Raw genomic sequence first — 15,711 nt, 5'->3', positions numbered from 1 at the left:
TATCAAAACTTTTAATATTTTCCTGTTGTAGTCTTTTCTACTTTTGTTTCAATTTTGTCTTACGCGGAACGAGTTTATTTACTTGTTCTTTAATCGTTGCTTCACTTAGTCCCTGTTTTCTTGCCCCTTTCAGTTTTCCCATTACGGTCTGGTAAGCCTTACCCCAGACATTTTCTTCCAAATCATTACAAATTTGCTTCCAATTCTCCGTTTTACTTTTAATAATTTCTTTCTTTAGTTCCTTTTTCGCCCTTTTATATTTTACTTGTATCGACTCCCACTCTTCCAATGTGTGTTTTTTCGCTCTGATTCTAATCATCTTTCTCCTTTGCACATTGCACACATATCTCTTTTCCTTTATTTGTTCATTCCACCAATAAACTGGCCTTTTATTTTTCCCATTGTTTTTATTTATTAGACATTCATCGCATGCTTCCTTAATCTGTTGCACAATCTCTTAAGCCGTATATTTCTCTTTATCCCCAAAGCGCTTTCTGATATTTCTTTCGAATTTTGCCACCTTCTTAGATGTTATTTTCCAGCCCTTTCTCCTTTTATCCCCCTCGAAGCTTTCCCCCTGTTTCCCCCCAATTTCAAATTTTATTGTCTGGCGATCATTAAGGTTTTCTTGTTTCCCATCCACTCTCCAATTTCGTATTCTTTTTGCTATCCGTTCTGTCCTCATAGTAAAATCTATTACCGATGTTGCGTTGTCCCGAACGAACATAGGCTCTTTTCCGCAATTTATCACCACCATCCTATTTGCTTCAATCTAACTCTCCAAATACAACCCTCTCCTATTTGCATTTCCAGAGCCCAGCACCGGTGTCTTAGTGTTTAAATTCCCCCCAATTATTATTTCCTTTTTAGAGTTTTTGATCAACCGAGATATATCTTCCAGTAACCTTTCAAAATCCGCTTCCGTACCATTTGGTGAGAAATAGCATGCCTCAACGACCAGTTCCTTTAATTCAACATACACATATCCTTCTCCCCCTCCACTTTCTATCACAGCTAAGTTTTTGTATATGTATATTTATAAAACTATCACACCTTCTATCACAGTAGTTCTTAATTCCTATTTTCATATTTGGTTCACAGCCTATCAAGATACCTATATTTTCTTCTTTAACCGTTTGTATCATCAACTCGTGCGCCGCCTTACATCTATTAAAATTAAGTTGCAATACTCTTAGAGTTAATTCTTTCTCTTGTGTATAATTTTGTTTTTGAATCATTTTGTTTGCAATAATATTTTCCCTTCTCTCCCCTGTTTCTTTGCCCACGATAAACTTCTTTTAAATATTTTGCACCTACTTGTTCCTGCCCTATGCCCTTCCTCCCCGCACATCGGGCAATTTTCCTCGTTTGCGCACTCGCTTTTGACACGCCCCGGTTTGCCACACTTGTAGCATAGCTGCCTTCTGTCCGTTCCCTGACATTTCTCTGCTCCGTGTCCATACTCCCAACACTTAGTACTATCGGCCACAAAAGTGGTCGACCACGCTAAGGTTCAAAATCGCTTGACGCGTATTCCGAGCGAAGGTACCTTATCAGTTCACAAAAAATGATCCACAATAAAAACGTGTCGAGCGAATAAATTTAGAATTTTACATCGAATACCAAGTTTGCCGGAATATTTTCAGGATGATAATTTCAAATAAATCAATTCTGCTAGTAATTGTGTGAAAACATCACTATATTAATATTGAATTTTGTAAATTGCAAATGTTGATAAGGCTATATAATTGTTTAAAATGAAAACTAAAAAAATACATGTTAAATTCAATTATAAACAAGACCAATAATTTACAAAACACTGTAGAACAACTTACTAAACTTCAAAACTTTTATTAACAATAATATTTTGCTGGGAATTAGGAATTAACTAGTCCGACTCTTTCCTACCTCTCACTTAACAATCAAATGATTTCTATGTCGCAAAAGTTCTTTAGATAAAAGATGACATTAACGGCGTTTTTCGTAATGCGTACGTTAAAAGGGAAAATTTCAAGACACATTTTTTTCGGAAATACAGCACGATCGAGAGAAAATTAACTTAAAATTTATATAAATAAATGACTAAATTAAAAAATAAACAATTCTGATAACGGGTTACTCCCCCATTGGCGTCGATGACGTCTTGTAGCCTCCGGCCCATTGAACCCACAAGATTTTGACACAAGGGTGAACCTCTAACCCCATTCCAGATTTGGTTGCAATGTGCCACCAAATCTTCGGTAGTACGTTCATTGTTATTGTGCCACCTTTGAACCATTAGGCCCCATAAATTTTCTATGGGGTTTAGGTCTGGTGAATATGAAGGCCAGGGAAGATTATTTATGTCTGGATGCTCGTGATACCAGTCCTTCACGATGTTTGCGCGATGTATCCTACAGTTGTCATCAACATAATTGATGACAGGCATTTCTGCCACAGGATACAAAGTACGAATAGAAGGAAGCATAACTTCATCGAGCATCCGAACGTACTCAATAGAATTCGCCCTTGTTTCAAAACTTGCCAGTTCGCCGGGACCATCAGCAGACATCCACCCATAGAAGTTAACCCGTATTCGGCCTGACCTTCTGTTCGATACAATATAGCGTTCATCGTACCGAGTATTATCAGGTCGCCATAAATGTAGCCTGCCGTTTTCGCTTGACAAAAAAGTTTTTTCGTCAGCAAAAATAGCATTTGTCCAATCGAAATTTAAGTACTCTTGGGCAAATGCTAAGCGGGCCTGTTTATGTTGCTCTGTCAGAGCGAGTTTCGTTGCTGGTCGCCGATTATGAAGACCCTCTTTATGAAGAGTCCTTCGGATGGTCTCCATGCTTACATCCCAACGTACAGCGTACTGGGATGTTCGTCGGAAACCACATTCCCGAAAATCGGCGACCAGTTCCTGCCGCTGGTCGTCCGACAACTTGGGGGGTCTACCAGGCCTGGGTCGCTCGTTTACGTGACCCTCGACCCCACTACGGGTGATCCAGCGACGGACGGTCTCCCTCTGAAACGAGATCAAAACTGCACGGACACAAAAATTTTAAAGACCTCTCAAATTTGGGTTTCTGAACAGCAATTCTTCTTATACAGGGTGTTCCAAATTCGATGTGCTATTATTGCTATCTCTTAAAAGGGAAGAGTTACAGGGTCGGTTAAATTGGAAAAAATGTGCCAAATTTAATACTCTTCTAAGAACCGAAAACAATGTTACCGAATGATTTTTAGTTTCTGAGTTGTGAGTGTGAAAACAAATAATGAGATAACAACTTGAGTTTTTCAAATACGGACCCATGCATGTTTCGACGATTTTTAAAAGTCCTTAATAACCCCTTTACAACGGTGTATCACAACATAGAATTTTTTATGTCTTAGTTTATAAGAAGTAATTCTGCATTTTTCTCTCAATAAGCTAGGCCGGTCTTGGAGTGCCAAACAAAAAATGCAATTATCATGCCTCAAAAATGTTATGCAAGCAAATTAATTACGTCGTTAAAAACGTCCCCAAATTTAAGCCAGTGATAAAGTCACCGTAATTGAAAAAAGACAATGTGATTACGTACCGTAATATTCAACTCACGACTAATTTCGGAAATATTGTACCCTTGTTCGTGCAAAAGTACTATATTACTTTTAATGTCTTTGCCCAGATTCGGAGCCATTGCACCTTAACGATAAACTGAGAAAATATCAAAAAATAAAATTGTGTCAATGAATTGGGCCAGCAATACATGTTTGTGTGTAAAATATTGATGTATATACACAAAAAGGAAGATCCAACAAAAAGTAATCAAGGTCAAGTGTGACAAAAAAAGGTACCTGACCCACAGTACCGCAAGCGATTTTGATTTGAAACTGGTCGACCACTTTTGTGGCCGATAGTACATCTATCCAATTCCACTCTCCTTTCTATATGGCATCTCACCAGCCCCACTCTTATAGTTCTCTCTTTCATTAGTTGTTGAGGTTCCTTCGATAAACGAAAACCACGAAAACAACAATTTGGTTTACGAAAGTGGACTGTATTAAATTTCGCTTATATAAATAATGTTAAAGTATTGGTCTAAGTATTTAGTGGGAGTTTGCTTAGTTGGGAAGATTACGAATTACGTTTACGATCACATGTCTAGGGCGAGCAATGGTCAAAAAGAGCAAAATTACTGCGATCATCCCTTAAGTACTAAACCCGAGGAACTCCAATCAGGGGCGCACCAATACCAGAAGCCCTTACGGGCAATGGTCGCGCCTAAGGTCATAAAATCGCCGCCATCTGGCAAATACCTATACAAGTCGCTTTCATTGAAGTTTTGCGATCTGCCGAATTGCGGATTGCGGCAAAGGTCCAATTTAGAAAGCCTCCAGTGACCAGTAGCGTATTTCCCAGCCATAAAGAGCCCTTCGATATGGCCTGATGGGTACGATGGTCTGGCGCCCAGATGGAATCCTTCAAATACGTATCAATGCCCATGGGCGTAACTTAAGGGATGAAAGTACAAATAAATTAACTAAGCAAACTACAACAAGAAACAATAACCTAAAGTCCTTAACATTAGTTCTTCAACCGTTTTTCTATCCGCACTAAACGTTGCCGCTTGCGTATTATTTCTCATTGGTCTTAAGTCACTCAATTTATATTCCTCCCTGTTTAAGTTTGGTATTATTTCCCTTAAAGCATTTAGTAAGTCTTCCTTGGTGGCCAGCGTGTCTATACCTGATGTGGTTTCAATTAGACGGGGCTCCTGCACATTTTCATCGAAATGTGAGAGCCGTTCTTAATAATTTATTTCCCGAAAAATGGATTGGACGAGGAGGACCTCAATTGTGGCCAGCAAGATCACCCGATCTTTTTGTGATTCTTTGGATCTCTTTTTGTGGGGATATATTAAAAATATAGTTTATCAAGAATCACCGACAACACAAGAAAATATGAAAATTCGAATCCGGAATGCCTTCAAAGAAATCACACCAGAAATATTATTAAAAGTTAAATTGTCTTTTCAAACGCGTATTGAACTTTGTATTCAAAATAATGGTCATCATTTTGAATTTTTATTTTGAAAAATTGTGAAATTTTTCAAAATATCTTCACATTTTATTTATTCAACTTGCGGGAGGTTTTACTTTTCTGCTTCAATATGAAGAAATCTGCTGCTGAGGCTCATCGAATGCTCTCAGATACTTATGGGGAAGCCACTATTAGTGAAAGGACATGTCGTGAGTGGTTTCAGCGCTTCAAGAACGGTGATTTTCACGTCGAAGACCAACATAGCGGTGGAAGAAAGAAGGTTTTCCAAGATGCGAACTTGGAAGCATTACTTGACGAAGACTCGTGTCAAAGTCAACAAGAATTGGCACAATCATTGGGAGTGACTCAACAAACAATCTCAAAACGCCTCAAAGACATGGGAATGATTCAGAAGCAAGGATATTGGGTGCCGTACGAGTTGAAACCAAGAGATATTGACAGGCGTCTGTTCGCTTGTGAACAGTTGCTTGCAAGGCAAAGACGGAAGGGATTTCTGCATCGTATTGTGACTGGGGACGAGAAATGGGTTCATTACGATAATCCCAAACGCAAAAAGACTTGGGGATATCCCGGCCATGCTTCCACGTCGACGGCCAAACCGTCTATTCATGGTTCCAAAATCATGCTCTGTATTTGGTGGGATCAACTCGGCGTAATATATTATGAGCTGTTACAACCAACTGAAACAATCACAGGTGCTCTTTATCGAACCCAATTAATGCGTTTGAGCCGAGCATTGAAAAAGAAACGGCTGCAATACAACGAGAGACATGATAAAGTGATTTTGCAGCACGATAATGCTCGACCCCATGTTGCGCAAGTGGTCAAGAAATACTTGGAAACATTGAAATGGGAAGTCCTACCCCACCCGCCATATTCTCCTGACCTAGCTCCTTCTGATTATCACTTGTTTCGATCCATGGCACATGGGCTAGCTGACCAACACTTCCGGTCTTATGAAGAAGTAAGAAATTGGATAGAATCGTGGATCGCTTCAAAAGATGTCCAATTTTTTCAACACGGGATTCGTATGCTGCCCGAAAGATGGGAGAAAGTAGTGGCCAGCGATGGACAATACTTTGGATCCTAAAGGTATAATTAGTTTTTTACAATAAAATCGCGAAATTCGGAAAAAAAACGGCGGAAGCAAAGTTGTACACCTAATATAAAACATTTTATTTGTTGTTGTCGCTTATTTCATGGAGTTTCCTGGAAATATGGGGGTCCAATTAAAAAGTTTGATGTTTTTGTAGCCATGGAAACCAATCCAAGGCATACCCTGACCGAACTTTCTTTTATGTCATGTTGTTAATTAAAATTAAATAAAACCTCATTTCACGTGAAAGGGTTAAAGATAGGTATAGGACATCTTAGTATCACTTGAAAGGGCATTAAATAGTGGTTCTAATGAATACATAAAAATGTATATCTTCCATTTAAAATAAGTAAGATATACTAAATCATAAGTGGGCAAGATGTAATCAATGTTTTTGCTCATCCTGTATATCAAAATACAAAAGAATTATTTTTAATTTGAAGAAGAGTTTGTTGTTAAAACGTGCCGCTCAAAAACGGTAATTAAGTAATCCATTTAGCTTAGAAAAAAAAATGATTTCACGACCCTTGCATTTTTACATTTTGTTCAATTTCTCAAGAAGTATTTGTTTTAGACCTATGGATTATTATACAAACTAATATTATTTTCTTGTTCTAATTTCAAATATGTAAAAAGATATAGGGTATTAGGTTTAAAAAAACGTAAGTTTTCATTGTATCTTTTTTTTGCGTACCCTGTATAAATGAGAATATTTTTAAAATGTGCCCTATAAGGTCCCACATATATGTAAGTGTAAAAACAATTTTTCATCAAAACCAGTAATAAAGTCGTAGTTATCCGAGGCGCTCTTATTGGACCACCCTGTATAAATCCCTTCACTTTCCTTATGTCTTCCTACCATTTTTCTAATCATAGTGTTGTTTTCTTTTATCCCCTCTAAAGCTTTTTCCAGTCTATCTACTGTTTCCTGGTTTCTTTCCGTAACAATCAATAACTTTCCTTCCTTAGTACTTCTCATACCTATGACCTTTTGCGCATCTGCACCGTGTTTCAGACAATCTTTTACCTGCTTTAATGTTTCTTTGTATTTTTTTTCTTTATTTTCCACCACAAGTGCGTATGTTTTTCTCTCCCTTATCTGTGTACCTTTTTTCGTTCCTGCCCTTGTATATATTATTACCTTAGTCTCCGTCTCATGAAAAACGCCTTCGATCATTTTCCTAAAATTTTCAGTCGGGATCTCCTCCATTTCATGTATCGCTACCTCTTTATCATTTACCGTTTCCTCTGCAAGCTCTAGTAGCCTATTAAATAAATCCTCTTCCCTACAATCATACATTAATTTAATAATCATCTTTACCACTGGTTTAGTTTCCCCTTTCGTCCGTATCTTGCATGTCTGCTCCAAAATGCCAAAACTCTCTTCAATTTCCAATAGCTCCGGGTATCTTATACTAAATGTTCCTTGTATCTCTCGTTCCATTTTTATTTCTTTAGGTCCTACAATAACCACTTTAGTTATATCGTCCTTTATGTTTACTGGGTTCCCTTCTTTCATTTTTGTGTTTAAGTATTCTTCTTCTCTCCATGGATGTTTACATTGTGCTTGATGGTCCTCATATTTGTTAACTCTTTCTACACTTCCCGTTTGTATACCTATTTCCCTAACTCCTTGTCTTTCAGTTTGCACATCCGTATCAATTACCATTTTTTCCGTTGCTTCATATTTGTGTTTTTCTAAGAATTCCTTCACTATGTTTTGGTTTATATTGTTTATTTGCCTTTCCAACCTTGTAGTTAATTCTGTTATTTCTTTTTTTATATTATTTTCTATATTTGCTCTCAAGTTTCCTACTATCGACGTAATTGACGTAATCGCTTCCTTCAAGACAAACACTTCTGTACATTCCCGTTTTTTATACAATATCTCCTTTCCTGTCTCATCTTCCGTTGCTTCTTCTCTTTTCCTTTTTTTGTCCGATTCGCTTAACGTTCTTCTGCCTTTTTCTTGTATTCTATTTTTTACTTTCTCCACCATAGTTTCCGCTCTTCCTCTGTCGCATTTCATCGACCTTGCTTTTTCCTCATCCCACACTAAATCAACAGAATGCCTTCTCTCCACTGCACCCTCCTTTTCGTATACAAAGTCGGCTCCCCCCCCCCCCCCCCCCCCCCCAGAATCCTTGGGGCCTGCATCGACCACCGGGGCTCCCACCTGATCGGAGTCGATGGCGGGACTGCCACCCGCCTGGGGTACTATGTAATTTGCACCACTCATCATAATACCTTTTGTGTCTCTCTTTGTCGGTCTTCTCTCCCTCGACCCGTCCGGCAAGGTTGCACCTACCAGTAGCTACGCTACCGCCGGCATGGCTCTCGGGATCCTAGAAGACCTCAAGCCCCTCCACCATGACAAGGTGGAGACACCTCGGGGGGAACCTGAACTAACCTGAACTTTTTTTTTTTTCGAGGAAAATCTTCAAAAGACATCCAGCCTGTTGTCGCGGCGGCTGGATAGTGTGGGATTCGCCTACTGCGCCTACCCACTAAAAAACCTCGGACTCCACGTATCCTGCGCCGACTCAGAACCGTCCCGAGGGATATTACGTCGATGCCGGCGAAGGTTTCGGTGTCTTTGTTTCGTATCCCGACGCGGCGGTTCGTTTCGAAATTCGGTTCGCGAAGAAAAGAATGAAAGAAAGCGTTTTTCATCAGACTTACCTCTGCTTATTTTTTGCAAATTCTTCCATCAATCAGCGCCAGAATATTTTTTTTCCCATCACCGGTCAGATCATTTCACCCACGCACTGCAACTCCTACTTCTCACTTAAGTTGCCAAAAGCATTCTTCCTCCAGGCCGTTTTTCCAGTTTGCCTTATTGTTCGAAAGAAGCTTGGCTCAGTTGATTTTTCGGCCGACTTCCGAATTTGGGGTTCTGCCTCGCTCTTTTTGAATTTCGGGGGGCTCCTAGTTGCTAAATCTTCGAGGTTTGTCGTCCCTGGTTCCAGTTAGACCCCTTCTAGGACCTCGCAATTTCGGTTTTACCCTATACTTGATGATATTCCCGGATTTCGTGGCTTCGGTGAATAAATTCCGTTCACCATTTCGTCCAAGAAATACAAGTTATTCCTGAAAAATCATAGCTTTTCCTAGGATCCTCGTGAGAAAATCGGCCTATTGGCTTTTCTAGGTCCTGCCTAGTTGTTCTGGAATTTTAGGAAATTCCTGGTTGCTAAATCTTCGAAATTCGTCGTCCCTGGTTCCTGTTAGACCCCCTCTAGGACCTCACAATTTCGGTTTTCCCCGTTACCTGGTGGTATTTCCGGATTTCGCGGCTTCAGTGAAATAGATTCTCTTTGCCGCTCACTCTGAAAAATCCAAGTTATCCCTGAAAATCGAGGCTTTATTTCCCCGAATCCGGAGGAGGACCCTCGGTTCGACAGTCCTTGCTTCCTTCGGACCGACTTCGGTTACTGTCCCCCGGCCGGGGGTTCCTGCAGCGGCTCCTCGCGCAGTTTCCGGGATTCCAGTTCGTTTGTGCGTGATGCCGATCGTGCTATGCCTGGATTAATTTCGAAAAGAATTCGCAAATAAAGAAGACCCTTTTGTCCGAGCAACTGGTGCGCGGAGCTTTCTTGCTACGATTTAGAAAACATTATGTTTTCTTGGAAACCGTTGTCCGTAATTTAGATGATGTAAATTCCTTCAGATCGGTTGCTTTTCCGACTACTTGCCTGTGGATCATGCCGGACGGGAGGCGCGTTCCGTCCTTTCTTTTTCTTTGACCATGTCGGAAATGACTCGGCTACATCTGTCCCAATTTCCTTTTGATTTGAGCATTTTCTCGATTAAATTACTTGGAGTTAGCGCGTTCACGCATTCTCGCAGCTCGTTTCTGCGAGTTTCGAGAACCGAGCACTGGAAAATGCAGTGTTCCGCGGTGTCGTCGACCCCGCAGACTTCGCATTCCGGCTCGGTTTTCCCGATGCGATGCGTGAAAGCCCTGAAGCTTCCGTGCCCGAGTTATGGTTTTTATTAAACAAGTAAACTTTTTAAAATTTTTTAATAGTCAAAATTTCTAATTAGCTACTTTAATGTAGAACAACCTAGGTTAAGAATGGCGTCGAAATCTAATTTCCCTATTTATATTCCCCTATAATTGCAATATAAGCATTAACAATTTATAAGGCGTAATTGGGTCGTATATCCTACTAGAACAACTTCTTTTAGTTTACTTATTATCATATTTCCTAATATACGTAATAACTTATTGTCTAACTCCTCCTTCCTTAAGCGGCAAACATAATGGAATTTGGTTGACGGTCAGCTTTGTCTCTAACTTCTTCTGGTATTCGTTTTTTCCTCCAACTGATGTGTTTTCTTTGTTGATAATGATGATACCTATAGTTGTAACTATTGCTAGGGTCCAAAGGGTTGTATTTGACCAAAAAGATATTTTATGCCATTCATTCCCGTTCACAGGTGGTATGTAATCCATGATATCTTTTAGGCGGTACATATCTTGTAGATTCAACTTGGTTAGGTTAACTTTTACTGGTGTTCCAATAGTTGGAATATAATCCATACGTATATCTGGTAATACGAACATGTTTCCTTTTCTTATTTGGATATTATTAACACATTTTTTCTCTTCTACTTGAACTTCACAATTTAATGGGATCTTGATAATGGTTGGAATATTCAGACTGGTGTAGTGGTCCGATTAGCATCGGGATAGTATTTGGATTTTTTTTTCGGGTATTACCAATATTTGGTCACTGGTCACTTGTTGTATTATAGTCTGATATGAAGACACTGGAGTTCTTTTACAGTTTTTCACAACTTGATTCGTTAAAAGTTCGACGACACATTTATCAACCAAATTTTCATTTTCTTGACACAGGAATATTTTTCCAACTTCAGGGCAGATGTAGGTTTCGAATTGTAGCTTTACTTCGGTTTGTGCCACAAAGGGAAATTTTAGGAAGAGTACTGATTTATTTTGGACAATAGGATATAAGTGATGAAAGTTGTAGGTTTCTGATCTTAAAATGGGAATATGTATTGCAAAAATTACTTTAGCCTTAACAAAAGATACTTGTGTTCCAAATAACTGATAATATTCTAATGAGTTATTTAATTCTAGTATTTCATCTTCCGTATAAACTCTTTTTAATTCTATTAATAGTTGGTTGATTACAGAGTTAGTAATTATTGTATTATGAATGGTATTTAAGTTCGCAAATGCAATAGCATTCTCTAAGTTATCTAAGTACGTTATTAAATTTTGACAATCTAAAATAATTTGGAATAAAATACCTTGGACACTTAAGAATTGATTATAGTTTTGAATGATTTTATTAATAAACCCTTGTATTGAATTAATACTCTTTGTAAGTTTTGCTTGGTTATTAATAATGACTTCTATTGTAGTGCTAAGAGTATTTATTATACTCCTTGATAATGATAATTGTCCATTTATGTGAGTTATGATATTTACTTGATTCTCTTGCAGTCTCTTAATAGTTTCTTCGTAATATTTACCGTCATCAGAGTCTAAATTTCTGAAAATCCATTTATTAAAATGCCCGATTGCATTTACTAGGCCCCTTTTTGTTCTGAATTTTAAATTTGGATAAAGATTTATCAATTTCCTTTCCATAATATTTAGAAGTAACTCCGTTCTCCCAAGTAGATTTTCAATTAATCCATGATAGGATATGTAATTTGAAGAATTTTCTTCCTGAACGTGACCTCGAAGCAAGGTATAAGATTCCTTAATATTAGTTACTACTTTATGTAATAATTCTAAATCTACATAGTATAAAAATGTATGTTTTGAATAGAATATTCGTGCCGGTCCCAGTCGAACTGGTAACAGGGGATTTTTGATTTGGATAAATTTGGCATCCTCACCCCTTGCTGATTGAAGGCTGATTATTAATAGCAGTATCCCGAACCTTGGATCCATCCTGAAAAATTTCCTTCATTTTAATTCTTGGTTTTCGAAGTGCACTTTTGTGATATTCTGCACTTTCTGTTTGTAGGATATAGTGATGACTCTCCTCATATCATCTCGAAATGCTCAGTGGTAAATAGAGGTCGTGAATGACGTACGCGTGAGGAATTAATTGCTCAGTTGTGATGGATTTTAACGTATTTATTTTAACAAGTGACGAAGATAACAATTAAGACAGTGATAACAAAAATTCCCGAAGGATATCAAGTGCGCCCGTTTCGATCACTTGCCAAGGGTGTTCTGCCCTCTTATTGTATATCACCATTGCCCGTCTCCCTGATCCTTAGTCATCTGCACCCCATGTGCAGCACACATGTTTCCTAGCCGTTGTCCGCTTGTAAAAGGTACAAGTGGACCCATGTGTCTCCTTTCCAACAAAGGGTATTCTTTTCCTTGGCCGTGATTTACAACGGGAGATGGGCAATGATTTACAACATGCAAAAAGTCCGAACACTGTTTTTATTTTAACTTTCGACTGATCTTTGATCATATGTTTTTTGAACTTTGGTAGAGCTTTATTTCGACATTTGGTCTTTACATATACACTGGCCAGCAATAGTCTTGGTACCCTTCTATCAAACGTATATTATTGCCTATTTCTTTTTAACAACTAGTATAATTTTTATTTACACTTTACATATTAATTCATACACTTCTGCTACATTAAATAATATAACTAATTAAAGATATAATTATCGGCATGTTAAGAAAAAAATTCATTTTCGTCCGGCGGGCAAAATACAACCTCGCAAAAGTCTTGGTACCTATAACAGAGTAAAGTTATATTTATGGTACATATAATTATTAGTACCCTGTTGGGTACCCCTTTAATTTTATAACTTGTAATAGCCTATTTGGCATTGAATGAACAAGTTTTTTTGTTGCATCAGCGGTTATCTTAGACCATTCCTCCAAAATAATCCGTTTTAGACATTCTTTATTTTGAATATGGTGGTGACGAATTTTAGACTCTAAAACACTCCATAAATGTTCAATCGGGTTTAAGTCTGGACTCTGAGGAGGTGTTTCCAACAAATGAGGGGTATTATATATGAGCCATTGACGTACATTGTATGCCTTATGTTTGGGGTCGTTGTCTTGCTGGAAGTAAACATCCTCAGCAAGCCCTAACTTTTGGGCACTTTGCTTTAAATTTGTCTTTAAAATGTTGAGATACACTTTATGATCCATGATTCCCTCTATTATATAAATATTACCGACTCCAGCTGCTGACATACAACCCCAAACCATGACACCGCCACCTCCATGTTTCACGGTTTTAATAGTGTTGCTTGGACTCAATGCCGTATTTGACTTTCGCCACACTTTTATGCATCCATCAGATCCAAAAACATTAAATCGACTTTCGTCTGACCAAATCACTTTATCCCAGAAGTCAGGAGAAGAATTTTTGTACTCCTGAGCAAATTTCAATCTCTTCAACCTATTCTGCTTACTAACATATGGCTTCTTGCGAGGAGTACAACTTTTAAAACCACCTCGATGTAATACTTGACGAATTGTATCTTCATGCACTATCTTTCCATATTGTTGCTGCAACTCAGCAGCAATTTTTGGAGCACTTTGTTTGGTGATTCTTTTTGACTTCCATGAGATTCCATCTTTCCTCTCGTTGCGTTAACTTCCGTGGGCGGCCCGTTCGAACTTTATTTTGAATTCTTCCTTCAGTATTATGTCGATTAATAACTTTTTGAATTGTGGATTTACTTCTTTTCAAAATATTTCCAATTTCAGTATAGGATTTTCCTTCTTTATGCAAATTTATTGCAATTTTGCGTTCATTAATATTTAATTCTGTTCGTGCCATTTTAAAGTTAACAGAAGTAAACTTAAACTGATAACAAATTTGATTTCAATATACTATGTACATATTTAGACCTACCTTGGCTGTTCTTTCTTTTTTTTTGCAACATCATCAAAAATAAAAATAAAAATAAACATACTTTTACGCGTACCAAGACTTTTGCGAAGTTGTATTTTGCCCGCCGGACGAAAATGAATTTTTTTCTTAACATGCCGATAATTATATCTTTAATTAGTTATATTATTTAATGTAGCAGAAGTGTATGAATTAATATGTAAAGTGTAAATAAAAATTATACTAGTTGTTAAAAAGAAATAGGCAATAATATACGTTTGATAGAAGGGTACCAAGACTATTGCGGGCCAGTGTATGTCATATTATCCCAGAGGCCTACAGGCAGACGCTGTGTCAGCAGCCTGGATCAAAGGGTACCGCTTCGGCCATAAAACTGATAGTGGTGCGATAGAAGTACGAAAGACGATTAATTAGTTAGAAAAACTTTTTCCGCGTGATATCGACAGATTCGCTCGAACTTTCAACCTGTTACCATCACCGCAATAAAGCTCAAAATCCAAGAATTTGAATCACTAATTCCCACAACCAAAACCTACAAGATCCATTATAGTAGAATATAACTTATATAGGTTTGTCTGACGGATACTCTTTTGGATCCTCTCTTTTTTCATTTTTTAAAAAAATATTTCGTTCCTTGATTAACTGGTTTCTGTCAGCTATTTTATTGTATAATTCGCGACAATTATCTTTATGATTCTGAATGTAGTTCGAAATAATTGCACGATCGTCTACATCAAATGGATCTACACTATTTAGATGTCTCTTAACTACTTCAAACGGGCTAAATTTGGTAACGCTGTGAATTAAATTATTATATCCCAATATTGCTCGTTTCATAATTTGTTCTGGTTTAAGTGTTTTATTTGTTTCTTTAAAGCATCGATAATGCTCAATTATAGTCGAATGAAACCTTTCTACTGGTGAATTTGAATTACTATTCTTCGAAGTGGTATAATGTAATTCTATTTTGTAAAGTTTACAAAAATCTTCTATGTCAAAATTTTTAAATTCGGATCCCCTATCACATGTGATTTTGAGAGGTAACCCATGATGTGTGATAAAATTTAATAATCCTTCAACAACCGAGATGCCTGTTAAACTATCTAATAAATACGCTAGCCTATATCTAGAAAAGGCATCTATTATCGTGAAAAACGCTTTATTTTCAATTTTGAAAGAATCTATGTGGATATGTTCGAAAGGTTTAGAAGTCATGGGCGTTAAGTTGAACTTAATGATTGGTGGGTCTCGATCGTATTTGTTTTTCTCACAAATTTCACAATTATTAACAAAAATTTCAATATCTTCATCCATATTTGGCCAATAGAATTTCTTTGCTAGGGCAAGTTTCATTTCTGTAATACCTCTATGACAAGTTTTAGTATTATGATATAAATCAAGTTTCTTTATTTGATCTTCACGTTGTAATATATCTTCTCGCATTTTAATACACTGTACGAACTTGAAGGAAGAATTCAAGAAGGTATTCTGCATGGCTACAGTAAAAATTTCTCCTAGTTGAGAATCTCTAAATAGTAGGGCATAATGGCATCTAGGATTGATATATTCCTTAACAAATTGAATGATTCCATTAATCAAGTCATTTTTTGGAAGTAAAACATAGAAGCAAGTGTTACAAAAGATATTTTCCTTTCGGCATTTTATTTCCGGGCCTTCACCCATTGTGATTATAATTTGATTTTTGT

This window comes from Euwallacea similis, chromosome 36 (genome assembly GCF_039881205.1).
Source record: "Euwallacea similis isolate ESF13 chromosome 36, ESF131.1, whole genome shotgun sequence".
Taxonomy (NCBI): domain Eukaryota; kingdom Metazoa; phylum Arthropoda; class Insecta; order Coleoptera; family Curculionidae; genus Euwallacea; species Euwallacea similis.
The sequence above is the reverse complement of the archived record's forward strand: the minus strand, read 5'-3'. Positions refer to the sequence as shown.